At 45.3% G+C, this 27342-nt stretch overlaps 1 protein-coding gene across 7 annotated transcripts in view; it reads right to left on the minus strand.

Annotated features, from left to right (window-relative positions):
* PDZD2 (PDZ domain containing 2) overlaps positions 1 to 27342 on the minus strand; it is a 417701-nt gene that overhangs the window by 225765 nt on the left and 164594 nt on the right. The window contains exon 1 of one of the 7 annotated variants that reach the window (XM_047767614.1): positions 4852 to 5837. The exons of the other annotated variants lie outside the window; for them this stretch is intronic. The gene's annotated coding sequence lies outside the window, so the exon portion shown is untranslated. Of the gene's footprint in view, positions 1 to 4851; positions 5838 to 27342 lie in introns of those variants that run through there. 7 annotated transcript variants of the gene reach the window in all.

Consider the following 27342-nt stretch of genomic DNA (forward strand, 5'->3'; position numbering starts at 1 on the left):
ATGGTGCTTTTCGATGACACTCTGGGATCGGCTCTCTCCTACAGGTTGGCTTCATCCTAAGGCTGACAGCAAGATGCCTGCAGCAGTTCTGGGCAGCAACGTAGGAGGCAAAGGGGTCATTTGTTTTCTGTGTCTTTTTCTTAGTAATGAGCAAACCTTCCCTAGGAGCTCCACAAGAGACATTCCTTCACACCTCATTGCCCAGACCTGGATCACATGCTCTTTCCTAGATTTGCCTCTGGGGTGCAGGATGGAGGTACCACAATTGGAGTGGGCTAATCACCTCAGAGAATGGATGCTTCCAGGTCCACATGAACACCGAGCCTGCAGGGGGCTTCCGGCCAGGACCAAAGAAGGAAATGAACATGATTATTTTTCAGAGCAATCAGCATGCTGTACAGTGATCATCACAGACAGAATTCTGGAAAGCCACAGCATCAAACACATTCAGAAATGCCTTCTGCCTGACACGCCACACATACAAAGCAGCAGCATTCCTTCTGATACAGAAGATGCTAACACACCTGGTATAAATACCTGAGAACCATGCTACCCAGGCCCTGGGCATTTATAATGATTACTGCTGAGCTGACAGTACATCGAGTAGCCTATTAGCATTTTGTCCCAAGTGGGCACCTGCAGCAGAGGGGAATACAGAAGAACTGAGAGGAAGAGGGAGAGTTGCTTGCCAGTAAACAGGATGGATTGAATTGAGAATAAAGGAATTTTTAAAGTGTGGGGGGAGGGGAACACTAAACTCTCAAAGATAAAGAGAACAGAAGAAACAATGACTGCGACAAAATTTTGGAAGCTGAGAAGTGGTCTAACCTGCTGGTAACTGACTTAGCAGAAGAAAGCTGAAACCTAGCACAGCAGGACAGGAAGCCTGGAAGCAGGCAGGGATTTATGCCACCGAGCTCCAGGGGCTCTGGAATGGAGGTCACCAGGCACTGAGGGGGTGGGGGGCCAGAAAGCAGGAGGAAGGGCTGAGCATCTGTGCCTGAAGCTGTCAGATCCCCATCACCTCTCTCAGCCCTGGCTCTCAAGTGACCACCTGCATTGTAACCCGAATTCTGGACTCAGAGACACCAAGTGTAGCTGAGGGAAGTGGATATTCTTTAAAAACAGGGGAATCCTCAAAGGTCTCCATACCTAACGCTGGACTCCTGGTTTCCACCTACATCTGGCTCATACATGGAACATGGCAGCCACCAATCCCCCTCTGTGTCAGGGTTTGTCTTGATCTAGTCAGTTTCCTTTGAGAGGAAAGACCTTCCACCAACAGGTGGGAATCCTTCAATGAAACCGCTCAGCAGGATAATCCTATAGCTGAGATGCTCAGCGTACATGGGACTCACCTGGGGAGCTCTTCACAATCACCACTACCTGGACCCCAGCAAGATCCTGCATCATTCAACTATTTGGCAAATCTGAATGGAAAGTGTACGGTGTGCCAGGAATTGTTCCAGATTCTGAAACACTGTTCTAGGTGTCTTTCTTGGTAAGGTGGAACTGTCCCTGGGTCTAAGCCCCACCCAGGCATGCAGACCTTCCAGTTTACTTTTCAGTGCTCAGTTCCGGGATTGCCAGACATTTGAGGAAAGCCTTTAATATGCAAGAGATTTAAAAATGAAAATAAACACAAAACAAAAACTAAGAGGAAATCAGAGGAAAAGAACCAGAACAGGAAATGGAGGACACTTCAAAGCTGTCATCAATGTCCTCAGCAAGTTGAAAAGATTTTCATCTGTGAAATGAGGAGGTAATAAAAAGAAAATTCTGGAGTTTTGTTTTTTTGTTTTTGTTTTTTGCTTTTTATGGCCACACCTGCAGCATATGGAGGTTCCCATATAGGGGTCCTATTGGAGCTATAGCTGCCGGCCTACACCACTGCAACGCAGCATCAGAGCTACGTATGTGACCTACACCACAGCTCACAGTAACACCAGATCCTTAACCCACTGAGCGAGGCCAGGGATGGAACCTGCAACCTCATGGTTCCTAGTTGGATTTGTTTCCCCTGTGCCACAACGGGAACTCCAGAAAATTCTGGAGATTTTTAAAGAACTCTTGGAAATTAGAAATTTGATGGCAGATAGGAAAATTCCATATATATCTTGGAAGATAAATTTCCCAGGAAGTAGATTTTTTATTAAAAGGAGATAGAAAATATAAGAGAAAAAGAAAATTGGAGAGTCAATCTGTGAGGACTCCCTTCCAACTTAATATGTTTCCAGAAGAAGAGAGAAACCATCTTTTTTTTTTTTTTTTAACATTCCAGAAAATGGTTCAGAACCGAAGTACATGAATTTCCAGACTGAGATGGTCCACTGAAAGCCAAGTAAAACAATGAAAAGAAAGACTTGCAGTGAGGTATGTTATAATGAGACTTCATTACAGAGAGAAAGGACATCACAAAGACAAGAATAAAATCCTAAAAACTGTCAGAGAAGGGGAAATAATGATATTCAAAGCAACAGGAATTAGAATGACAGATCTCTCAATGGTAATAGTGAGCCTGGAAGAGCAACACATTCCAAATTCAGAGGGCAAAGGATTTCCAATGCAGACTTCTTACCAGATTCAACTAGCAGTCAAACTTGGAAGATCTCAAAAAATTTATCTCCCATTGCATTCTTTTGGGGAACTTCTTTATAGAAGATGTGTTTTATCAGCAAGAGAACAGAAACAAAGAAAAAGGGGGACGTGGGTCTACAAAACAGGGGATGCCCCCTGAGAAAGAGCAAAATGAACCCCTGACATGATGATAAAAGGGGATTCGAGGATGGCTGTGCCCAGGTCCCAAGAGCCACAAAGCCAGCTTGGAAGAGGTCCGAGGGCCAGGTCAAACAATGAACCAGGTGAAGCAGGACATACCTGCTATTTAGCAATGTGGACAAAGAGGGGGTGAAGTGGTTGTGTCTGGAGCACAGGCGTCAAGGTTGGGGACAGGTGGGGCAAATGACTGCTGTTTCTAATAATAAGCCTTATAGAAATATCTGACTTTAGAATTATGTATATGTACAGCTTTGATAAGGAAAGAAGCGAAGCTCAGGCAACTGATCAGGGTCCAGAATGAGAACTCAGGCAATGATCAGGAGACCTGCAGCTAGAAAGCAAAGGTAGTTTGTAAAACCTCTGGGAAACAGAGAAGAGCTACCGAAGGCGGGGCTGAGCACCTGGCAAGAGCAGGTGAGAATAGAATGGCCCAGTAAACAGACAGGAATGGGGTCACCATTTCTTTTCAAGGAAACAGTTCCTAACTGTGTCCTTGCCTGGAGTTACTGAGGTCAGTAGGAGCAGAGGAGCGGTAGGAGCCAAGTGTGGCGCCGGGAAGTGAGAAGGCAAGCAGAAAGGCCGTCTGGGGACACTTTGCTGCTCTTTAGCCTGGCTCTCTTCCTTTCCCCTAGATTAGGAAGACGGTGACTCTATCTTCTGAGACAATGAAGTTTGGCCACGCCAGCTCACAGAGCTCAAGGCTGAAAGGGCACAGGCAGCGGTGAAATCCCAAGTCCATGCTGGTCCCCCCATCTCTTTCTATGGTGCACCCTATTTCCATTTCTTCCGTGTCAACCACTTTGACAACTCTTTTCTTGCCTTTAGAACCTGACACAGGTCTGGTTTCCCAAAGCCCACCCTACCCATGAGTCCTCATGGCAGCACCTGAGGGACAAGAGGTTTGACCATCGATCCTGAAGGCAATTAACTACAGGTGAATCCTGTTAACGTTGTTAACACCTCAGCCAAAAGAAGAAGGCCACGGTGCATCTACAGGTTAGTGAGGATATGACAGCAGGTTAACATTGGTGGGAGGGAGATCTCCTTGAACCTCACTTTGATTCACCTGCAGAGTGAATTCAGAGCTGCAAAACAGTATCGAAGGGCAAAGTCTGAAAGTACCGTATTTTTGTGTATTTAAAGATACTTCCACATAGAGTTTACGCCATCCCCCTTATGATAGGAAACTCAGCTTGACCTATTTTATGGAAAGTATTTACTATTTACATTCACAGAATCTATTCTCCCAGAAGTGGTTCCCAGGGTGACAGCTGTAGTTCCCTCATCTTTCCCTCCCATCTCATGAGAGAAAATTTGACTTATTTCACTCCCAGTGTTTATAAACGGCTTATGAGAGAGTAGCAACATGACACAAAGTGTCATTCTCTTCCTAAACACGCATTATTTTTAAAATCTTTGATTTGTGGATGCTTCAATCAAGACATTCTATGCATCAGTGGTGGGGGAGGTTGCCCAAGCAGGGTGTTTAGTAGTTTACGGCAACGATCTGCCCCCAAAGGAGATCATGACCACTTGAGGGGTTATAAACAGTTCCTGCTGGTGGAAGCCTCAGCTTTGCTCTACCCTAGATTCCTTCCCTGAAAGCCGTAGCGGGGAGCAAGGGGAGAAGGGCAGTGTAACACCGGCTTCCGCTTCTTGGGGTTCAACAGCACCTCTTATCAGGGGTGACTGAAACAACCGTGGCTCTGGAGCCCCTCCAGACTTGTCCCTTGGTTCCCCCCAACTCCCCCAGCGCCCCTGCCCCGCCCCTCACATGCACTCAGGACGCCTCCTTCTGGCTAGCGACGGATAAACCAGTTCCAAGTCGGTTGGTTACTCCTCCTGAGAAACACAAATCATCTCTAAACATGCAAATCCCCCAAGTCAAAAGCAAGACCCCCTCCCCCCCCCCGCAACTGATCTGTGAGATGCGTTCAGCGTGCGGGAGTGCGCTGCTGCGTTTCTCCGAGGCCGTGGCTCAATTTCCACATTGATGCTTGCTGCCTCAGGCGGCACCCCAACCCAGATCGTATGGGGAAGCCTGAGGTTTTTGTTTGCTAAGCAGATTCCTACCTCCAGTTTTGAAGTCACCTTCGTGGGGGCTCCTCTCAACGCCTTCGGTGGAGGCTCGGCCGGGAGCAGCTGGCCCGGGATAATCCTCCCGGGCTGGGCTCACACGCCCCGGGGCGCGCGCCGGAGCCTAATCACCTGCCGGCCGCGGGCGGGGCGGGGCGGGGCGGGGCGGGCGCCCGGCCTGGGACTCGGCCCCACGCGCGCCCCCCGACGGTCCTTGCGCAGCACGATCCCCGCGGGAGTCCCGAACGCTCCCCTCCGTCCGCTATGAGTCCGTGGGAGGCCCCCTCCGCCCTCCTCCAGCCCTGGTTGGAAGGTTATGAAAAGACTGTAATGGAATCCCGGCTCGGCTCGTCACTCCCCTGCTCACTTGTCAAAACTCCACGGCATTCCAGAACCCCTTCCCCGGTCACTCCCCTCGCAGGGAAAAAGGAACCGCCCCGGGGAGCTTTCAGGGCGTTTGGGGTTTCTGAGACGGACACCTTTGTTCCCATCAAGCGCCCCGGAGCTTCCAGCGGTAACCGGGAGCAGGTTGGAGGAGAAAACGCCCTGCCCAGATACCCTCGCCCGGTCAAAAGTTCTCCCTCCGGCCGCCGCGATTAGCTCCACCTCCCCGACATCGATTCATTTCATAACCGCTCCGTTTCATAATCAGCAGCAACATGGGTTCTTACTGGGGGTGGGGTGAGGGGGAGCCCCAAACTAGAATCACAACCATCACACCAGGCAGGATATCAGGCAACTTTCCAGAGAGCTGCAGTCAGATTCTTTCTGCCGGAGAAACCAAATTTACCACTGCTGAATTACAATCGCCGGTGACTGCACAACTTAAGCATTTCCTTTATACCTTCTCCTGCTCCCGGGCCCCTCCTGTCTTCTGCTGGGTTCAGTCAACAAGTCGTCCCCGGGAGAGGCATGAATGGGCTTGGGCCGCGCAGCCATCTCTCCAGCTGCAAACTGATGAGGAAGCCCGACCCACGAGGCTGAATTGTTTACATCACACCCACCGAGGGCTTCCTGTCTTCAATTAATAGGAATACAAATAAGACAGGAAAAGGGTGTTTGCTTTTCTTAGAGCAGGGGTGGGGGCTGGCGGGGTTGGGGTGGGGGGATCGCCCACGGTTCATTGCCCAAAGAGGTTGCTTTGCAGAATTTCAATTGTATTTTATTCTTTCGCCCCACTTTGAACACTTGTTGAAAAGGAAAATCGTTGCTGTGCCAAACCTCAAACCATTAAGGAACTTCTGCTCAAAGCACATTTTCACCTGGCTTGGAAAGGGATCCAGGTTGGAGCTCCCAGGGGAAGCTAGAGGTACAGAACCTCCTGCCATTGAATGGCACAAATGTCCCCATAACCTGAAACCCTGTGCCAGACAGGCACAACACTCACCCCACTCCTTGGGGTTCATACTAGAATCTTGCCCCAGTCCCACTCCCCAACCCTTTATCTCTCAGCTATGGTTCTCTTCCTTCCTGGGCATCCGGCAGCCCCTTAAAGTAAATTAGCTCTGCAATAGAATTCAAAGCAATTAATTATAAAGGAGGAGGCAAAGGAAGGCTTCAGTTCCCAGTACCATTACTGCCCCTGGAAAGGGTAATGAGAGCCTGGGAGGGGCTAACCCATGCCCAGGCCTGCCTGGACATCTGCCCACTCTCAGAAGCAGCCCACAGAGCACATGGTAAATAATGATCTTAATCACCAGTCCTGAAATTACCCCCAGTTGCTTCCTTCAGTTTGGCATGACAGCAAACCCAGAGATGGGCAGTACACTGGAAGTGCAGGAAGGAAAAAACTTCGGGATAAAGTGTATCTCAAGGAGGTATGGGCACTTCAACCAACAATGACAATGGCATTCAGGAGGATAGTATATGTGCCCAGTGAGCACAAGTTCCACAAGCAGTCCTCAAAATACCGCAATTCCTGGGTCAAAGCAAGTTAGGCTGATGATTTTAGAAACAGCCAAGTGTATCAGCGCTCTCTGATAAACAGTGGCCACCTTCCAGGCATTATGGGTCCCAGGGAACAACAGCTCCTCCCTGCTTCCCTTTTCCTGTCGGCCAGGAGGTGGTGGTCCTGGGAGAGTCATTAGCATACTTTTAGGTGGCATCTCGGTATCTGATACGTTTTACGGGAGTTCGGTTCAAATTGAATAATCTTCTAGTAATAATTTCATGAGTGCTCCCTTTCTCCCTTCGGATTGCTTTCTCCACTGACAGTTTTCTGCTAACTTTCTCTCTCCCTTCCATCTGGTATGTAATTTATGATGTGCAAACCAATGCTGTTTAAAGTAAATCCATGATTTGAAGCATAATGCAAATAGCCCCCTCTTCCCCCACCAACTCTGTTGCCCAAGCTCAGAGTGTGTATGTGCTAAGAATTAAAATCTGACCACATCTGTATAATATCTTAATTTCAGGACATATGACATTCTCATCAGCAGGCCAGAAAGATATGATCTGGTCTGTCTTTTCCCTCACCGGGTTTTACCGTGGACTGGAAAAGAGATCAATGGCTCAGTAAACAAAGGGGTGCTTAAAGTGTGGCCTCCAATTTTCTCCTAGGTCTGGTTTAAATAATACTTAAAATTGCTATATGCACACCCAGCATCTACAAATAATATTAATTTAGTGGGGATTGCTGATATGCTAAGAGAATCCAAATTGGCTTCAACACATGAAGGAAATGTTTCATGAAAACCAGTTTCGAGTTCAGCATGACGTCTGACGACAAAAGTTGTAGCCTGAGGGGTGATGATCAAAATGACAGGCATAAATGGGGCTTAATATCTAGATTGGAGAAAAGCTGACAAAGACGTTAGGATCACAGCAGATCATGCATTTAATAGGAATCTGTGCGTTGTGCTGATAAGAAATAGGCAACGCAACAGTGGGGTAAATTCAGCTGGTGGGAGTCTGACATGAAAGGAAAATGTCTCTCCCCATTTCTGCCTCCCCCATTATAAAGAATTTGGCAGCAGGCAGACTCTTATTAGGGTGGTAGATCCAGTCTGAGGCCCCTTATTTTAAAGGGTGACAGGAAGACACTGGAAAGGTTCCAGAGGAGAACCAAAATGATTAAAGAGACAGAAAATAGAACCTATGAGGGAAGGTTAAAGGATTTGCAATTGTTTAGTCTAGAGTGAAAAAGTGCCTGAAGGCAAACTTAACAGTCCTCCCCTCCCACTTGAGAGGTTATTATAAAGAGGACACTGACCAGCTGGTCCTCATCTCTTCAGAACACAGAAGAGGTAAGAGCATCAAAACGCAACATTAAAATTTGGGTCAGACACAAAGAAGACTCGCTTGATGCTAATGGTAACTGACATTGACATCACCAGGCCTCTCAGACTTTATCCTAGCGATAGTCTTGGCATGTTTAGGCACAAGCCAGGCTAGAGAACGTTCCTTCCTTTCTTGGGCCACGGTATTCCTCCTTATCCTATTGAATGTGGGGGCGATGGTTCTAAATATCCACATGCCCTAATTCAGAAACGAAGTGCCACAAGAATGCAATTCTCTTTTCAAACATATACCCACAGCTCATTGGACCTTTGTTTACTGGGATGGGTATCTCTAAGAATATACCCGACTTCAGACATTGATAAGCATATTTTACAGATCCAGTCCTCTATATTGTCTCTATGGACAGGCAGCTTTACTTTTTCTTTAAAGTAAAAAAGTAGTTAGCAGACAAATATTAGTTGATGATGATAAAAATAATAATAATAGCTATGAATTATTAAATACTTCCAATAATTATGTTGCGTACGTGCTAGCTACCTTATGTAAATTGTCTATCTCATTTAATGTTTGCAGCAGCCCTGTGAAGTGGGTATAATGATTAGCCTTATTCTAACACAAGGAAACTGAGTCACAAGGTTAAATAACACAGCTAGTAAAGGCTGGAGTCCCAATTCAAACCCATTTAGTCTGACTCAAAAGGGTGTTGCTTAACCATTCATTCTTAAGACCTCTCATTCTTAAGTATTTTTAGGTCTTAGGAGCGAGGAAGCATTGCAAAAAGAAGCATTTATTCTTGTTGACCCAGAATGATTAAAAGCCAAATCTTCCACAGGTTTACATTACCTGGGAAACACAGTTTTTTTTTCCCAGCATAGCAGAGGAAGGAAGAACTGATTTCGCCTTCTGATCAGAAGCATGCATTGCTATCTCCCACAAAGCTACAAAATCTAATCAAAGTCTACCTCTATTTTATCCATTAGAAACACTTAGCTCTTCATCTGTACCCTGTCTGATTTTGCACATAGTGGTTGTTCCATGACTGTCGAATGAATGAATACAAATGCATTATGACTTTGATGATTTAAGACAAACTGAGCTGAATTGAATTTTTCCGTCATGCTGGTGGTCAAGGCTCTGTGGGTCATTTCTATGGGCCTCTTATCAGATGTCCCCTAAGAGTCTTAAAATCCAACTGTTTCCTTTAATTCAGCATCCATGAGAAAGGCATATGGATGGGTCACATATTTTCCCAGCGTCAACTACTTTTAGATCAAGAAAAGATTTTTCGTGGGGTTTATTGAGTGCTGTTGTATATCAACAATAGATGATTCATAAGTGAGACAGACATCAAAATGATTTTTAGAAAGGCGAACGCACCACACACAAACAAAAAATTAAAAGCCTTGATCCAAATTACGCCAAAGGACAGATATTTTCCCATTAGGACAATTTATCCTGAGTCTATAAACAGAGAAGGGCATAATTACCCAAGTGTTTGCTAACAGATCTAAACCTTATGTAGCTATAAAAAGCTGGAGAGAGGAAGAAAGAGGAAATTCCCAGGAGAAGATCCCCAACCACATCCAGGGCCATCAGAACTCCATAAATACAAAGCCCAGCAGTGGTACCAAGTGGAGCACGAGAAGAAACCTCAGGATTTTAACACAAGCCACAGAAATAACTTTGAATTATCTTAAAACTAAACAATGACAATTCTATCCAATAAACTTCCAGCTGACACATAGGCAGAGGGGTGGCTTATTGGCGATCCAGATGTAGTTAATAGAAACATGATGCCCAAAAGACAAAAAGATATTCAGTAAATGTTGACTGAATGGATGGATGAGTGAATGAATATCTGAACAGATGGCCGGGCTGCCTCTCCCCACCTCTGCATCTCTGTTGGAAAGATGTCTGCAATGCTTCAAACACAAAGACCCCACAGAGGTGTTGAACCATTTGACACTGGTACTCTGGGAACAGTTCTGGAGCCAGGGACTGGTTTCTGACCTAAAGATACCAATTTGTGAACTTCCCATGAACACAGGAAGGGGGATTGTGATATCTGTGAAATATCTTTGGAGGCCTTGATTCAAAAGGCCCCATTATTTACCATATGGGTTCTAAGCTACCTGAAGTCAACAGAATCAAGTACTAAGCAGCCAGCATCTACTGAGAATTTACTGGGTGCTGGGTCCTGTTCTAAGCCTTTCAGATATTAACTCATTAAATCCTTATTACAATCTTAGGAATATGTACTATTATTACTAGTATTATTATTATTAATATTTTGCTTTTTAGGGGCACACCCAAGGCATATGGAGGTTCCCAGGCTAGGGGTCCAAGTGGAGCTACGGCTGCTGGCCCACACCACAGCCACAGCAACGTCAGATCCAAGCCGAATCTGCAACCTACACCACAGCTCAGGCAATGACAGATCTTTAACCTACTGAGGCCAGGGATCGAACCCACAACATCATGGTTCCCAGTCATATTCATTTTCCACTGAGCCATGACAGGAACTCTGAATATGTACTACTATTATCGACCCACCTTACAGGCAACAAAACTGGGCCAAAGGATTACCTAATTAGCTCATGGTTCCACTGCTAGAAAGCAGAGGAGCTGGAACTCAAACAGATTCCATCTGGAAACAGCACTTTTTCTTAACTTTGATGCTACCTGTCCAAATCTTACCTCCTGTCACTGCTCAACACAAAATCGCTATCCAAGTCAAAGCTTATACCTGCCAATATTCAAAGAGCATTCTAACCTCTGTAGGACCCTTTCCCTCACTTCCCGAGGGCACGTCCCTCCCGAGTGCTCATATCACTCCTTCTGCAGTGATTACAGTTGGAACTTGATTCATAGCACATCTCTGCAACTAGATCTTAGGTTCCTTGGAGTCAGGACTACGTGTTGCATGGTAGCCTGGGGATATAGTAGAATAAGGGAGACCTAGATTTAAAGTCCAAATCCTGTAATTATTACCCATGGGACTCCGGGTAAGTCATTTAACACTTCCTACTCTCCTATTCAAACTATATTCTTTAAGGGCTTATTGGAGAGGAGAGATTAAATGAGAAAATGTGTATGAAGGATACAGTATAGGATGAAGCCTGATGTTGTAAGCTAGCGATTTTCAGGCACCAGCTATTTGACCCCCAAGGGACATGTGGCAATATTTTTGGCAGTCACAATTGTGGGGAGGGGTGCTACTGGCACCTAGTGAGGAAACAACCTATGAAGCACCCATGACAGGCCCTCGCAACAAAGGATTATCCATCCAAAATGTCAGTAGCAAGGATGCTGATGCTGAGACACCCTGCTGCAAGCTATTAAAAAGTTATCAGGAGTTTCCGTCATGGTGCAGCGGAAACAAATCCGACTAGGAACCATGAAGTTGCGAGTTTGATCCCTGGCCTCGCTCAGTGGGTTAAGGATCTGGCACTGCCGTGAGCTGTGGTGTAGGTCACAGATGTGGATCGGATCTGGCATTGCTGTGACTGTGGTGTAGGCTGGCAGCAACAGCTCTGATTAGACCCCTAGCCTGGGATCCTCCATATGCTGTGGGTATGGCCTAAAAAGACAAAAAACAAACAAACAAAAAAGAATTTATCAAAAAATAAAAGGTCCCAATCCCTTCCTTTTCCTTATTTTTCATGGTACTCTGCTTACAGGAGGTATTTGGAAAAACTTTATTGAGTAAACTTTTGGATAAATGGGTAAGCAAATGTATGAGTTCGAAGATATTTTGCTAGTCAACATTTGACTTGAGAGTGTGGTCTAGTTATAGCAAGGGTTTGGATGGGAGTTAATTAATCTAGAACCGGAACCTTCAAATAATCACACCAAATGAGGAATTCTGCAATAAACCCAATGGAACTTGGGGGCCTGTGCCCAATGAAAGTTATGTCAAAGTGGTCCTAGGAAAGCTGGAGAACTTAGAACTTAGAACTTAGAACTTCCCATATTACCTTACAAATGCTCCCTCATTTGATTCTATTCTCCACCCCAAAGAACAATATGGTAAAAACAGCCAGAAGACAATGGAAGAATTTATTCAATTCTCTACCCTACTCCATCATCCTCACCCCAAAACAATAGCGCATAACCTGGAGCCCAATCAAGTGAGCTCCCATCAAGAACTTAGATTAAAAAACACAGTGGAAGCAAAAAGGACTTGCAGTCATCACATGAAGGCTTTAGCAGGTTTAGGTAGACCAGTTGTAAGAACTGGAAACCCAAGAATAAAAGCCTACATTCCTGGGTATAGCATAGATCACATTAACAGAAACCAGAAAACCAAAAGAGTGAGAGGGAGAGAGAGAGAGGTGCCTTCCGTTTCCCATTCTCCAGACTTGGTGGCAACACCTGCTTCTTAAGTTCTTAAGAAGAACTGAAGAATCCTCTGTCTGAATACAAGAATGACTTTTGTGTGGCTGTACATGAGAAAAATCTAAAACTTGAGTTTCCAGTCATCTTTAAACATAGCTGGGATGCTTAATCACCTGAACTAAATTGCCTGCCCAGAACTGGAAGAAGAGAGATTCTTTTTTGCCTTGGGCACCTGACCATATCTAAGCTGGGATTGTCCTCCCTACTCTAACTCCTGACTCACCTCTAACCAATTCCTAGTCGTTTCTCTGGGCTCAGTTCACACATCATTTCCAGAAATCCCCAGAAATCACACATCAGCTTACACATCATCTGACTTTCCCCTGGAATACATTTGGGGCCTTCTTTGTCGCTCCAATAGCATCCCCACCGCCCATTCACTTGTCTGATTACCCTTTATAGTCTGAGAACTCTTTTAGAATAAGGTCATGTGGCCCTGTTTACTATTTTATTCCCAGGACCCAGCACTGTGCCTGGCATATACAGGTGCCCAGTGAATGAATGAGTGTAAAACAGGACATTTCTAAATTTATACGTTCCTGAAACTGCTTACTGAGTGCCTACTATGAATCAGGTATTAGTTTAGGCCCAGGGAAAACAGCTATTGCTATCTTAATACTAAAAACAGAAACAATAAAAACTACCATAGCTGGAGTTCCCATTGTGGTGCAGTGGTTAATGAATCCGACTAGGAACCATGAGGTTGCGGGTTCAGTCCCTGCCCCTGCTCAGTGGGTTAACGATCCGGCGTTGACGTGAGCTGTGGTGTAGGTTGCAGACGCGGATCGGATCCTGCGTTGCTGTGGCTCTGGCGTAGGCCGGTGGCTACAGCTCCGATTCAACCCCTAGCCTGGGAACCTCCATATGCCGCGGGAGCGGCCCAAGAAATAGCAACAACAACAACAACAAAAGACAAAAAAAAAAAAAAACTACCATAGCTAATGTTTACTGGGCCTTTGCTATGTGCCAGGGATTGTGCCAAGCTCTTCTATGTATTCTTTTAATCCTACCTCCCAATACCCACGTGGCAGGTACTATTACTATTTCCACTGTACAAATGAAGAAAGATGCCAAGCCCCTCCTGTGGACCTTAACGTGAAAGAATCTCTGACATTTAAGTACTTCCAGGTCTATTTACATGGGCTTAAGTCACAACAACTAAGAAAATATTACTTGTGACTTACTGACTTACTTCACTTAGCATGATAATTCTCTTTCTGACTTACTTCACTTAGCATCATAATGTCTAGTTGCATCTGTGCTGCTGCAAATGGCATTATTTCATTCTGTTTTATGGTTGAGTAGTATTCCATTGTATATATGTACTACACCTTCTTTATCTATTCCTCTGTCAATGGACGCTTAGGTTGTTTCCATGTCTTGGCCACTGTGAATAGTGCTGCTATGAATATAGGGGTGCATGTATCTTTTCGTCTATTTTTTTTTGTCTTTTTGCCTTTTCTAGGGTCAATCACGCGGCATATGGAGGTTCCCAGGCTAGGGGTCGAATCGGAGCTGTAGCTGCCGGCCTACGCCAGAGCCACAGCAATGAGGGATCCAAGCTGCATCTGCAACCTACACCACAGCTCACAGCAACGCCGGATCGTTAACCCACTGAGCAAGGGCAGGGACCGAACCCGAAAACTCATGGTTTCTAGTCGGATTGGTTAACCACTGCGCCACGATGGGAACTCCTTTTTTTTTTTTTTTTTTTTTTTTTGACCACGCCGGTGGCACGTGGAAGTTCCTGGGCCAGGGATCAAACCAGCACCACTGCAGCAACCCAGACTGCTCCAGTGACAATGCCAGATCCTAAACTTGCTGCACCAGAAGAGAACTCTTTTTTTTTTTTCTTTTTGAATTGTAATTTTGTCTGGATAGATGCCCAGAAGTGGGACTACTAGATCATATGATAGTTCTATGTTTAGTTTTCTGAGGAACCTCCATACTGTTTTCCATACTAGTTACACCAACTTACACTCACATTCCCACTAACAGTGTAGGAGGGTTCCCTTACACTCACATTCCCACTAACAGTGTAGGAGGGTTCCCTTTTCTCCACACTTCTCTAGCATTTGTTATTTGTAGACTTCATAATGATGGCTGTTCTGATTGGTGTGAGGTGATACCTCATTACAGTTTTGATTTGTATTTCTCTAATAATTAGTGAGGTTGAGCAAAAGATTTTTAAGATAAGTTGGTTAGAAAGGATCGCACAGCTACCTCTGTCCTTGGCGGATGAGCTGTTAGAATCCCAGGGAATCAGCTGCCTACAACCTCTGAGTGGTGCTTTGGTGGTGGGACTCCATATGCCTGTAGTCCCGCCAGTTAACAGAATCTGCCACTGAGCCTGATGATAAACTCAGGTGATTCTGCCCACAGAGGACTATCACATGATGACCTTCAGAGTGAAATGCTGGGAAGGGTCTCAATGGAGCACCAACAAGAACAGTAGTGGAGATGTCATCGAACTTTTCCAAGCAGATGGCAGGACTCTTTCTGCGCCTGCCTGCTAACACCGGCTCTGCGCATGGCAGAAGTCAAGGACTTGCTTTCACGGTAACCTACCACCTGTCACAGAGGCTGTAGCTTTCTCAACTACTCCTGATAATGTTTAACAAAATAACCTGACAACTGTGAGCAGCCAGTTGGCTTAGGCAACACCCTCTTCCCTTCCTTGGTCTCTTGGAGAACACCGATTCATCTTTCCCCACGATGGTCAACGCTCCCCATCCCCCAATGCAAAGTCTTTCTTGATGATTCATCTTCCCTTTAGAGCTCTGAGGAATCCTCCAGTTGTCTCTGTGTGGTTGAGATCCTTTCGATAGACTCCAATCACCTAAGATAACCTGATAAGTATCTTCTTAAACCCTGAGAAAGTCTAATTTAGCGAAACTTTAGAATGTGACTTATTGAGGCAAGGGCCATATTAGGTGCTGAGAAAACCTGGATGAGCTGCACTGACCATGGGCCCAGTGAGCTTAGAGATGGTGGAGGGACAAAGAAAGCAATAGGCTTTGGCTACAGTGCAGCAGGGGTAACTGCTAAGTCCAGGAGCCATGAGAAGTCCATCAGGGACACCTGATTAGATGTGGAAGATCAAGGAAGCCTTCCAGAAGATGTGACTGTAAGATGAGCCCCGGGGATGAGCAGGAATTAACAAGGTAAAGAAAAGACTGCAGAAGAGGAAGTGCGAAATGCAAAAGTCCAGAGCCCAGACCACGGCAACATGCACTGAGGATTACAAAGTCCAGCCCAGCTATGGCATGTGGTCAGCTGGGAGTGGAGTAAGGAGTGTGGAAAACTGGACAAGGGCTGGACAAGCAGGGCTTTGTAAGGCAGTGGTTTGGGCTCCATCCTTGAAGGACTTTTAGGAGAGGAATGCATGAACAAATTTCCATGTCAGAATAGACCATGCCGGTTCAGGAGAAGAGAATAAATCAGAAGTGCAGCTAGATGGGGAACAGAAAGGGGGCAAGAGGGAGTTCCTGTCGTGGCTCAGCGGAAACAAATCTGACTAGGAACCATGAGGTTGCAGGTTTGAACCCCGGTCTTGCTCAGTGGGTTAAGGATCCAGCATTGCTGTGAGCTGTGGTGTAGGTCACAGACGTGGCTCAGATATGATGTTGCCTAGGCTGGCAGCTATAACTCTGATTAGACCCTTAGCCAGGGAACCTCTATATGCCACGAGTATGGTCCTGAAAAGAAAAAAAAGGAAAGAAAAAAAAAGAAAGGGGTAAGGAAGCTGTTGTATGAATCCAGGCAAGACAAGCTGGTGCCTGGGGTGGGGGGCAGGGGGAGGGCGGTGGTGGTCTCTGTGGGCCCACACTTCCCCTGGATCGCTGATAAGACTCCAGTATGGCTATTTACACACTCTGTGCCTCTGCTAGACTGTCAATTCCTTGAGTGCAGAAATTGGCATTTACTCATCTCTGGAGTCTCATCATCAGACCCCCCACCGCCACCCCATCTCTGCCACTGCTGCCTCCAAAGAAAAAAAAAGTCTCCTCAGCAACTACGGTACCACTTCTACATTTGGTTACTCCAAGTTGTAGGGTGACTCCCAACACACTTCACAAAGCACAGACTTGGATCTGTAATCTTCAAAGCCTCCCGAAGAGCACAGCATACCTCTCCCTCCAGCCCAGCTCATCCCACTGCTCCTTCCAGTCAAGACTTCACATACATTCGGCTTAAAGTGCCCCTCCCCCACCACCTTGACAGTATCCCCAGGGGGGCCTCACTTACGTGGAACAGCTATTCTCTCCCATCTGATTTCCTAAATCCATCTCATTATTTAAGTCTAAAACTAAAACGGTCCCACCATCTGCAAGAAGCATTTATGAACTTCAGCTATTCGTGACCTCCAGCTAACCTGGTGGAGACCACCCCCCAACCTTAATCCCATTAAAAGGTACTCCTGTCAACCGCACATGCCTTGATGTTTTCCCCTCAAGGACATTATACAGAGTATTACAGATTCATGTCCTTTTCTCTACCTCTCTTGCCTCTACCAACAAGCTCCTACTCCGTGTTCCCCTTGCCCTGTTCCCTGGACCAGCCAATGTTCCCTTCTTGTTCCAGCCCACAGGGGTCACTGCCTTTGACCTACTCCCAAGGACTGGGGCTTGGCCAGGATGAACTCAGAAGCAGAAAACCCCAGGCTGGCCCACATCTCAGTCTTGCCAGCTGGCTTCTAACAGTGAGCACTGTGTCACCCAGAAGGACTTTCTACAGACTCTCCAGCAGAGTTAAAGGTGATTAATATCCTAGAGGTTATTCCTTTCCCTGGAGGTTTTCATCTAGATGGGGCTGGTGCCCTTCCTTTCACAGGTTTGTACTAAAGCTGCCAGGTAAAATATAGGAGATTCAGTAAAATTAGAATTTAAAGTGAAAAACAAATATCTTTTTAGTATAGGTATGTCCCAAATGTTGTAGGGGACTTTTTTTTTTTTTTTCTTCGCTAAATCTGACAACTCTAGGTTGTACTTGCTACTAAAGTTTTTACAAAAATCATACCTACACTTATAATAGGCAAAGAGGTATGCAGAAAACAAAACATATATACATTGTTAAAACTTGGGACCCTTGAAAATATCCTTTGTGCTGTTTCTTACTCTGATGGACATCTCCTTACAAGGATGGGTTTGCAATCATCTTTATAGCTCACTTGAAATCCCTCACCTCTGCCCAACCTTCCTCACTCAGTTTATAATTCTCTTCCCATGATCACTCTTTGCATCATTAAGTTCAGCCACTTTGACCCTTCTTCCGTTCCCAAGCAATTACTATTCAATTGGGCTCTTCACCTTGACTTGCTCTGTCTTATGATGATAAATCAAAACATCTCTTTACAAGTCAGTGAACCACATTAAGGAAATACTGCATGGCTAGTAAGTGGTTCCCTGATTCTTCCAAATTGATTTCAAGGATCAGATGCCTTACCTGCCCTGTGCTCTCCAACTTTAGGAAATCCTTCCAGAAAAGCAACTCCAGGACCCCAACTCTAATTCTGATCTGGTCCACCATTACTCTCCATCAGCTAGAGAAGGTCCTAGTTGGGAACAGCAAGGAATAGACAAAGCCCTGAACAATTTTCTCACGAATGAAACAAATAGGTTCCTCCTAGAGTCCCAGGGGACATCTCAACCATGTTGTTTACAAAAGCCACGCTGTTTACAAACAGTGCCACATCTAGCATTGCTCCAGGCGTGGAGACTTGAGCCCATTTACAAATGTATGTCTGGAGGAAAGGACTTTCAGTTTGCACAGAAAGTAATTGGGATTATGAGCGAGAGACAGAATCAAACTCAGAGGATACCAGAGTAGCCGTTAAGAGGTGATGAGACATGGATGCTTCCTAGTTAGGCTGGTTAGGAAGAAAGAACATTAGTGAGCTCAAGAAAGAGCTGTTAATGGATCCAGGGGGGAAAAACACTTTGATTTACCAGAAGAACATCATTAAAGACAGCCATGGTGGTAGAGAGGTAGATAACATCACTGTTATTTAAAACTTCCATTTTATTACTAGTATTAGCATCATTTCCCTTTATTGCTTCATCCTCACGAGAAAGCTAAGATAGATAATGATTACACTCTGTCCCAAGGAAAAGACTGTAGTAAGCAGGATGTAGGAACTTCAAGGGACTCAGGTTTCTTGACCTCCGGTCCAGGGTGCCTTCCTTGCCTAGCAGAGAGGTGCTTCTTTATTAGGAACCAGCTGGACCCTGGCCAGGAAGCCAATTTCAGACTCATCCCAGTACTTCTGGAAGGATGTGCTGGGATTTCAGACTACGCTGTGTCGGGGTGAATAGCCCAGGAAGAAAAGGGGGCCTGGATCCTGGCTCTTTTTGCCAGCTTGGATTCTCTCGTCTCTAGTTGGGGTTAATACTAGTATGGCAAAGAGGTGCTGTGAGCTATCGCTGAGCTGGTACATGTAAAGTGCTGGCACCTAGTTGCAATATGCATACACACTATGATTAAGAGAGATCTCTGGAGCTCCTGTCGTGGCTCAGTGGGTTAAGAACCCAACTAGTATCCATGAGGATATGGGTTCCAACTCTAGCCTTGTTCAGTGTGTTAAGGATCTGGCGCTGCTGAGAGCTGTGGTGTAGGTTGCAGACGAAGTTCGAATCCTACGTTGCTGTGGCTGTAGGGTAGGCCAGCAGCTGCAGCTCCGATTTGACCCCTTGCCTGGGAAATTCCGTATGCTGCAGATGCAGCCCTGAGAAAAGCAAAAACAAAACAAAACAAACAAAAAAACCTCACACCAGAGACTTCTAACTGTAGGTTCAGGAATCTAACCTGTGTTCAAATCTATGCAAATCCCCACAAAGGTAGGGATGAAATGGATGAGAGGTGGTAGTTTTTGAAAGCTCCCGAAAGGCTGGTCGAATTGCATGTTTTCTGAAATTTTTTTGTGTATGTCTTTTTGTCTTTTTGCCATTTCTTGGGCCACTCCCGTGGCATATGGAGGTTCCCAGGCTAGGGGTCCAATCGGAGCTGTAGCCACCAGCCACAGCCACAGCCACAGCAACGCAGGGATCCGAGCCACGTCTGCAACCTACACCACAGCTCATGGCAACGCAGGATCCCTAACCCACTGAGCAAGGCCAGGGATCGAACCCACAACCTCATGGTTCCTATTTGGATCCGTTAACCACTGAGCCATGACGGGAACTCCCCACATGTTTTCTGAATTGACATGAGAAAGTTACAAGCTAATAATGACTCCCAGTTGTTGACTGCTCACTGTGTCAGACACCATGATAAACCTTTACATGCATATCCACATTTACTCTCCCAGGACCTACGAGTCAGGAATGGTTTTTCTTTACTCCAGCCTACAGTTAGGGAAACCTTGGTTTAGTGGGGTGAAGAAATTGCCCATCGTTACACATTTCAGAAGTGCTAGGATCAGGATTCATTTAGTTTATGCTCTTCAACACGAATAGCCCAACCAAACCAGTCTGGTAAGGAAGGGTGTGTGTGTGTGTGTGTGTGTGTGTGTGTGTGTGTGTGTGTGTGTGTGTGTGTGTCCTCAGACATTCGGAAGAAAATACACCAAGTATAAGCAAATACAAGCACTACCTCTGGGTAATGGGATTACAAGTGGTCACTTTCTTCTTTTTGTTTTACTGAACTGAGTATGTGCTGCGCTTATCATTTAAAATATTCTTCATGTTGTTAATACAAACTTTGTAAACCAAAACAAGGCTTCAAAAATATAATGAAAATGACTACATCTTGGGCACATATTGGGGGAGGAAAGATATAAATCATCATGGCATTTTCAAGGTCCGCTGTAATTAAACGTTCAAGTTTTTCTTTCAGTCAAAGAAAGCTTCAGAATAAAACAAGCTTCTTGGAAATAAAAATGATATTCCTCCCTGCCAAATCCTCAAAGCTCAGGTTCCATGAGCCCCATCTTTTGGGCTGAAGATCTGAGTTCTAAATCTTAAATGTGCTTATGATTTGAGCATCAACACTAATCCAAAGATTTTTCAGTGATTTCCTCTAGAAGACCACCACTGAGTTCTTAAAATCTGCTTTATTTTACTTCATTTCTTCTTTGCATGACTGTTTATAACTGAGTCGCAACCTCTTTTTCTTCTCTGGTCATTGACTAAGGATAAAATGATGAAAGATCCCCAAGCAAACATTCATCTTACTGTTTGCTCTAAACTCTGAAGTCTTCTTCAAGAGGACTGCGATGATAAATTAAGAGTCTGTACCCCCTGTAAACAGAGCTAGTCCTCAAAGATGACCTCAGTGGGGAAGGAAAGGAATTGAAAGCAAATCGAAGGAACGCAAACATGATGACCTTTTCCTGTTTTTCTGCTCTTGGCAACAGTGCAGGAGGAGGCGTGAGAGAGCACCATGACCTCCAGAGCTGGGGCCAGTCCCAGTGAGAGCTCCACGGGGTCCCCAGGTCATGTGATCAGGGAGCCGCTAAGGGAGGCCATGCCCTGCCTTCCATCCCCTTTAGAGATGGTGTGGAAAAGGTGGGAAGAAGCTCTCCTGGGAGCGGAAGGTTTGGAGTTCAACTAAGCCCGAGTCCAGGTTGTGTTCGTGAACCTGACCTCCTGGGACTGCCCAGATCTGGGATTATCTATGGTTGGGTCCGGGGCCCTGGCTACAATGCAGAAGGGGCAGGGCCAAATTTACCTGGATATCAGACTCCTAAATCAATGAAAAACCACCACTGCAGAAACACCCTGGCCCTGTGAAGAAAACAGGCATGATTTATTTGTCTAGCCTGTTTTATTTCATTTAATCTTAGAGAACAATGCTTCCAGATAAGTTTTAGGTTTTTTGTCTTTTTTTTTGTTTTGTCTTTTGTCTTTTTTTTTAGGGCTGCACTTGTGGCATATGGAGGTTCCCAGGCTAGGGGTCTAATCAGAGCTATAGCTGCCAGCCTACGCCACAGCCACAGCCAACTCGGAATCCTAACCACGTCTGCGACCTACACGACAGCTCACAGCAATGTCTGATCCTTAACCCACTGAGGGAGGCCAGGGATCAAACCTGCAACCTCACGGTTCCTAGTTGGATTTGTTTCCACTGCGCCGTGACGGAAACTCCCCAAATAAGTTTTAGAAAACTGGGGCGTTCCCGTCGTGGCACAGTGGTTAACGAATCCGACTAGGAACCATGAGGTTGCAGGTTCGGTCCCTGCCCTTGCTCAGTGGGTTAAGGATCCGGTGTTACCGTGAGCTGTGGTGTAGGTTGCAGACGCGGCTCGGATCCCACATTGCTGTGGCTTTGGCGTAGGCCAGTGGCTACAGCTCCAATTCGACCCCTAGCCTGGGAGCCTCCATATGCCGCGAGAGCGGCCCAAAGAAATAGCAAAAAGACAAAAAAAAAAAAAAAAAAAAAAAACTAACCTGCACATTGGCATGACCTGTTTGAATTTTGGTCATTCTCTTTTTCAAAGTAGTCAGGTGGGATTAATGATCAAAGTCTTCCAGACTCTGATTCCAGAGACCTGGGATTGTCTGGGCTTTGGAGGAACGTGCTTATGCAAATCTCTCTGGGTATATTTCCTGCTCCAAGGGTTTTTGGAGTTTAAAACATACCCCAGATTCGGGTTCAGACTTCCCATTGTGGCTCATCGGGTTAAGAACCTGACTAGTATCCATGAGGATGAGGGCTTGATCCCTGGCCTTGCTCAGTGGGTGAAGGATCCAATAGATCCAGCGTTGTCAGTGAGCTGTGGTGTAGGCTGCAAATGCAGCTTGGATCCTGGTTGCTGTGGCTGTGGTGTAGGCTGGCAGCTGTAGCTCCAATTCAACCCCTAGCCTGGGAACTTCCATATGCTGTGGGTGTGTCCCTAAAAAGAAAAAAATAAAATAAAATAAAAAATAAATTAATTAAAAAAAATACCCGGGGTTCATAAAATCTGAAAGTACAGAATATATCTTTAATGTTAATTTGTTTCTTTGCAGACTGAAAATGTCCTTGATATAATTTTGTATATTTTACCTGTATTTCCAGAATTAACAGATACCAGATGTGTATATATATTCCTTCATTTGTATTTCAGCTCCTACCTTCTTTAGTCTCACTCCACTTTATTTTGAGGTACGGTTATCAGTCAGGGTTTGAAAGGCAGAACCACTAGGACTCACACTGAGAGCCGGCAGGGCAGGTCACTGGGTAGGAAATCCACAAGTGGAGTAGGGGAGAGCCAGGACCGTGGAAATGTGTAAGGAAGAGCTGGAACCAGACAGAGAGGACAGGGACCCGACTCCTCACATCAGCGTCCAACTGGGGTGGTTTTGCTGACCTGCAGCCGGAGCTGAACACACCTCTGGCTCAGGGATTGGGAAGCTGAAGGAGGAGACCAGGGGTTGGAGGAGGGGCTGGCCTGGCTGCTGCCGGGAGCTGCATGCCCTGCCCTGGGCTGGGGCTGGGAACTGAGGGAGGAGATGCGGTAGGAGGAGGGGCACAAAAGTGTGCCTGCTACACCACCCCAAAGAGGTGAGTTGGCAGAGAATGGTGCCAAGGGCACCACCTTTTGAGCACGTGCATATGGGCACACGGGGACACACACACACACACACACACAAAACACACACACACACACACACACAGAGCTGCTGCTTCACTTACACATTCTAAATCTGGTGCACAAGGCCTGCCTTGGCTCACACTAGCCCAGAACTATGCAAGGAGGACTTCTGGGAAACACAGCTCTAGCTTAGTTCAGTCACCCCCCACCCACCCCCCAAATTCCACCAGAGCCTTCACTTCACACGCAGGCTCTCAGGGCGCTGGCCCCAGAGTGAGGCCAGGAACATCTTATCACCAACACGGTACAGAGCAGGTTGGCAAACCTTTTTTGTAAATGGTCAGAGAGCCAATAATTTAGGCTTTGCAGGCCACGTATGGTCTCTGTCTTATTCTCTTGGTGACCTATTAATGTAAAATCCGGAGTTCTCTGGTGGCTCAGCAGATTAAGGGTCTGTCATTGTTACTGTTGTGACCCTGGTTACTGCTGTGGCATGGGTTCAATCCTTCATCTGGGAACTTCCATCTGGCACATGCATGGCCAAAAAAAAAAAGAAAGAGTAAGATCTAAACAGACGTTTCTCCAAAGAAGATATACAGATGGCCAAGAAAACACATGAAAAGATGCTCAACGCCACTAAGATGCTCAACGCCACTAATTATTAGAGAAATGCAAATCAAAACTACTATGAGATACCATCTTATACCAGCCAAAATGGCCATCATCAAAAAGTCTATAAACAATAACGAGTTCCTGTCGTGGTACAGTGGTTAACGAATCAGACTAGGAACCATGAGGTTGCAGGTTCAATCCCTGGCCTTGCTCAGTGGGTTAAGGATCCGGCATTGCCGTGAGCTGTGGTGTAGGCTGCAGATGAGGCTTGGATCCCTCGATGCTGTGGCTCTGGTGTAGGCCGGCAGCTGTAGCTCTGATTAGACCCCTAGCCTGGGAACCTCCATGTGCCGCGGGAGGGCCCTAGAAAAGGTGAAAAGACAAAAACCAACCAAACAAAAAACACAATAAATGTTGGAGGAGGTTCAGAGAAAAGGAAACCCTCCTACTCTGTTGGTGGGAATGTAAATCAGTGCAACCAGTATGGAGAACAGTATGGAAGTTCCTCAAAAAAACTAAAAATAGAACTTCCGTATCATCCAGCAATCCCACTCCTGGACATCTATCCAGAGAAAACCATCACTCAAAAAGATACATATACCCCAATGTTCACTGCAGCACTGTATACAATAGCCAAGACATGGAAGCAACCTAAATATCCATTAACAGAGGAATAGATAAAGAAGAGGTGGTGTATATACACAATGGAATATTACTCGGCCATAACAAAGAAGGAAATAATGCCATGTGCAGCAACATGAATGGACATAGAAATTATTATACTAAGTGAAGTTAGTGAGAGAAAGACATCAAATCATATCACATATGTGGAATCTAAAAAAAAAAAAGGATACAAATGAACTTATTTGCAGAACAGAAACAGATTCACAGACTTTGAAAAACTTATATTTACCAAGGGGCACAGGTAGAGGGGAAGAATGTATGGACTGGGGGTTTGGGATAGAAATGTTCTAAAATTAGGTTTTAATGATGATTGTACAACTATAAATACAATGAAATTCACTGAATTTAAACACAGTAAAATCCACTCTCAGCTGGCAAGCAGGAGTTTGCTGTTCCCTGGGAAGAGGGCCCCAGCCTGACCATTTGGAGACCTGACTGCTCCTCCCAGCTCTGCCACGGATTCCCCAGAACCTGGAGTATTTCGGACTTGTGCAGCACCAAGAATGCACACCCAAGACATAGTGAGCCTGGATTTTGAGAGGAGGAGGTCCAGGCATGTGAATTCTGTCTGAAAATTCAATACAGATTCTTGTTACAATATTTGTTATTATTATTATATAGATTCTTATTGGGAATTAGCTAAAATATACCTTTTCTCTTCTTTCAAAAGCAAATTAAGAGTTCCCATCGTGGCACAGTGGAAACGAATCCGACTAGGAACCATGAGGTTGCAGGTTCAATCCCTGGCCTCACTCAGTGGGTTGAGGATCCGGTGTTGCCATGAGCTGTGGTGTAGGTTGCAGATGTGGCTTGGATCTGGCATTGCTGTGGCTCTGGCGTTAGCTGGTGGTTACAGCTCCGATTAGACCCCTAGCCTGGGAACCTCCATATGCCACGGGTGGCAGCCCTAAAAGGACAGAAAAGACATAAAAAAAGAGCAAATTAATGTATGTAATTTATTTTAATAATCCGGGATAAACTAGATACCTTTATCCAGGAACTTTCAGAGGTGATCAGAAAAGCCCTTGCCTATCCTTCTACTTTTGTCATTAGAGCACTATCTTGGAGGGAGAAAGAAAGGAAGATTTAGATTGAGCTGTGGAAATTTGCAAAAATCATGTTTGTGTGCTTGTTTTTGCAAAAACAATAAAATTACTACTTGTTTATAGAGAAGAGGCTGAAATAAGCTTACACAAACACTGCCAGCATGTTATTTTTTGTAAGGATATATTTCAATCTATTCTAAAACATGTAAGTCAGCCTGGTGAACTGGGAACACCAATATAGAACGCCTTTTTGCAAACACAGCAAATTAAAAAGCATATAACATATAATGCTTCTATCTATTTTCAGGTGGACAACTATGGAAATTCCAAATCTGGATCCACTGGGGTTTAAGACCACATTCTCCATCGCTGATGCTTCTGCCAGAAATAATGGGACTGATTCAGAATCCACAAACTCGAGACTTTCATTTTAAGAAGGAATATTTACCTTACTCAACAAATATTTCTTGAGGTTTCATTATGTATGGGGTGCTGAGTTAATCAGTTTTAAAAATCACTGGAGGAGAAGATGAGCTTGTTTCTGTACCTGTCCCTAGATGAACTTGACCACTTAGGAAGGCAAGATCCTTGGGGTCAGAGATAAACTTTTAGAAACATTACATGGAATAGCAGAGAGAAGAAAGGTACAGAAGATATTTGAGGAATAACAACATGCAATGCTCTCATGTGTTAACAGTTGGATCAATGATGCCCACATGTCAGTGGTCACCCTCTTATTGTGTTATCTCTGGATTGTGTATACTGGATAGACCCCAGGATAGAAATGATTTCCATTGTCTGGCTCTAAATCATAACATACAGAGTGTTCTTTCTCTGTCTCAAAAGCAACTGAGAGTCGAGTCCATCTGACTGGGCTATCAAAATTATGAAATAACACCTTTTTTTTTTTTGCTTTTTGGGGCCGTACTCACAACATACGGAGGTTCTCAGGCTAGGGGTCCAGTTGGAGCCACAGCTTCCGTCCTACACCACAGCCACAGCAACACAGGATCTGAGCCATGTCTGCGACCTACACCACAGCTCATGGAAACACCAGATCCTTAACCCACTGAGCAAGCCCAGGGATTGAGAACCTGTAACCTCATAGTTCCTAGTTGGATTTGTTTCAGCTCTGCCATGACGAGAACTCACCCAAACAGCAGATATTTCTGAAGAGCCAATATTCCTGAAGAGCTCAGGTTTTTTTTTTTTCCTTTTGATCACTCCTTACTCAGCACAGCTAATAATAGAATGAAATAAATCTCATAAAGATATGTTTCCCAGTCACTGAACAATTATTTTTCTCCACAGGCAGAGGTTACCCATCAGTTTTGATGCTTGAAATGTCAGAATGAAAAAGTCACCAGGAATGGGTGCTGTGGAATGTTCTGTGGAGCAGAAAGATGTGCACACGGGTATCACCATGAAGTCACAGTTTTACGGTCATTTCTCTACCTTCTATTTCTGTTACAGAGTCAAAAAAAATTTGAAGGGTATCCGTAAATTCAAGCAACTCTTTGTCACTTCATCTTGAAATGGATGTCTTGTTATCATGCAATCAGCCATGTTAAATTCCAGGAACCCCTTTTAACTTTGACTAAAGTGGCATACTAGTTAAAAATGGAGAGTATAAGCTTGTCTTATTCTAGGAGTTCCCATCATGGGGCAGCGGAAACGAATCCGACTAGGAATGATGAGGTTGCGGGTTCGATCCCTGGCCGTGCTCAGTGGGTTGGGGATCCGGCGTTGCCATGAGCTGTGGTGTAGGTTGCATATGCGGCTTGGATCCCGTGTTGCTGTGGCTCTGGTGTAGGCCAGCAGATACAGCTCCGATTACACCCTTAACCTGGGAACCTCCATATGCCACAGGAAGCGGGCCTAGAAAAGGCAAAAAGACAACAACAACAACAACAACAAAAAGCATGTCTTATTCTACATCTTCACTCCTTCGCAGTCAGTGGCTAGTGACAGAGGAGGGGGACCACTTACTCCAAC

Source organism: Phacochoerus africanus, chromosome 1, assembly GCF_016906955.1.
Source record: "Phacochoerus africanus isolate WHEZ1 chromosome 1, ROS_Pafr_v1, whole genome shotgun sequence".
NCBI classification, from domain to species: domain Eukaryota; kingdom Metazoa; phylum Chordata; class Mammalia; order Artiodactyla; family Suidae; genus Phacochoerus; species Phacochoerus africanus.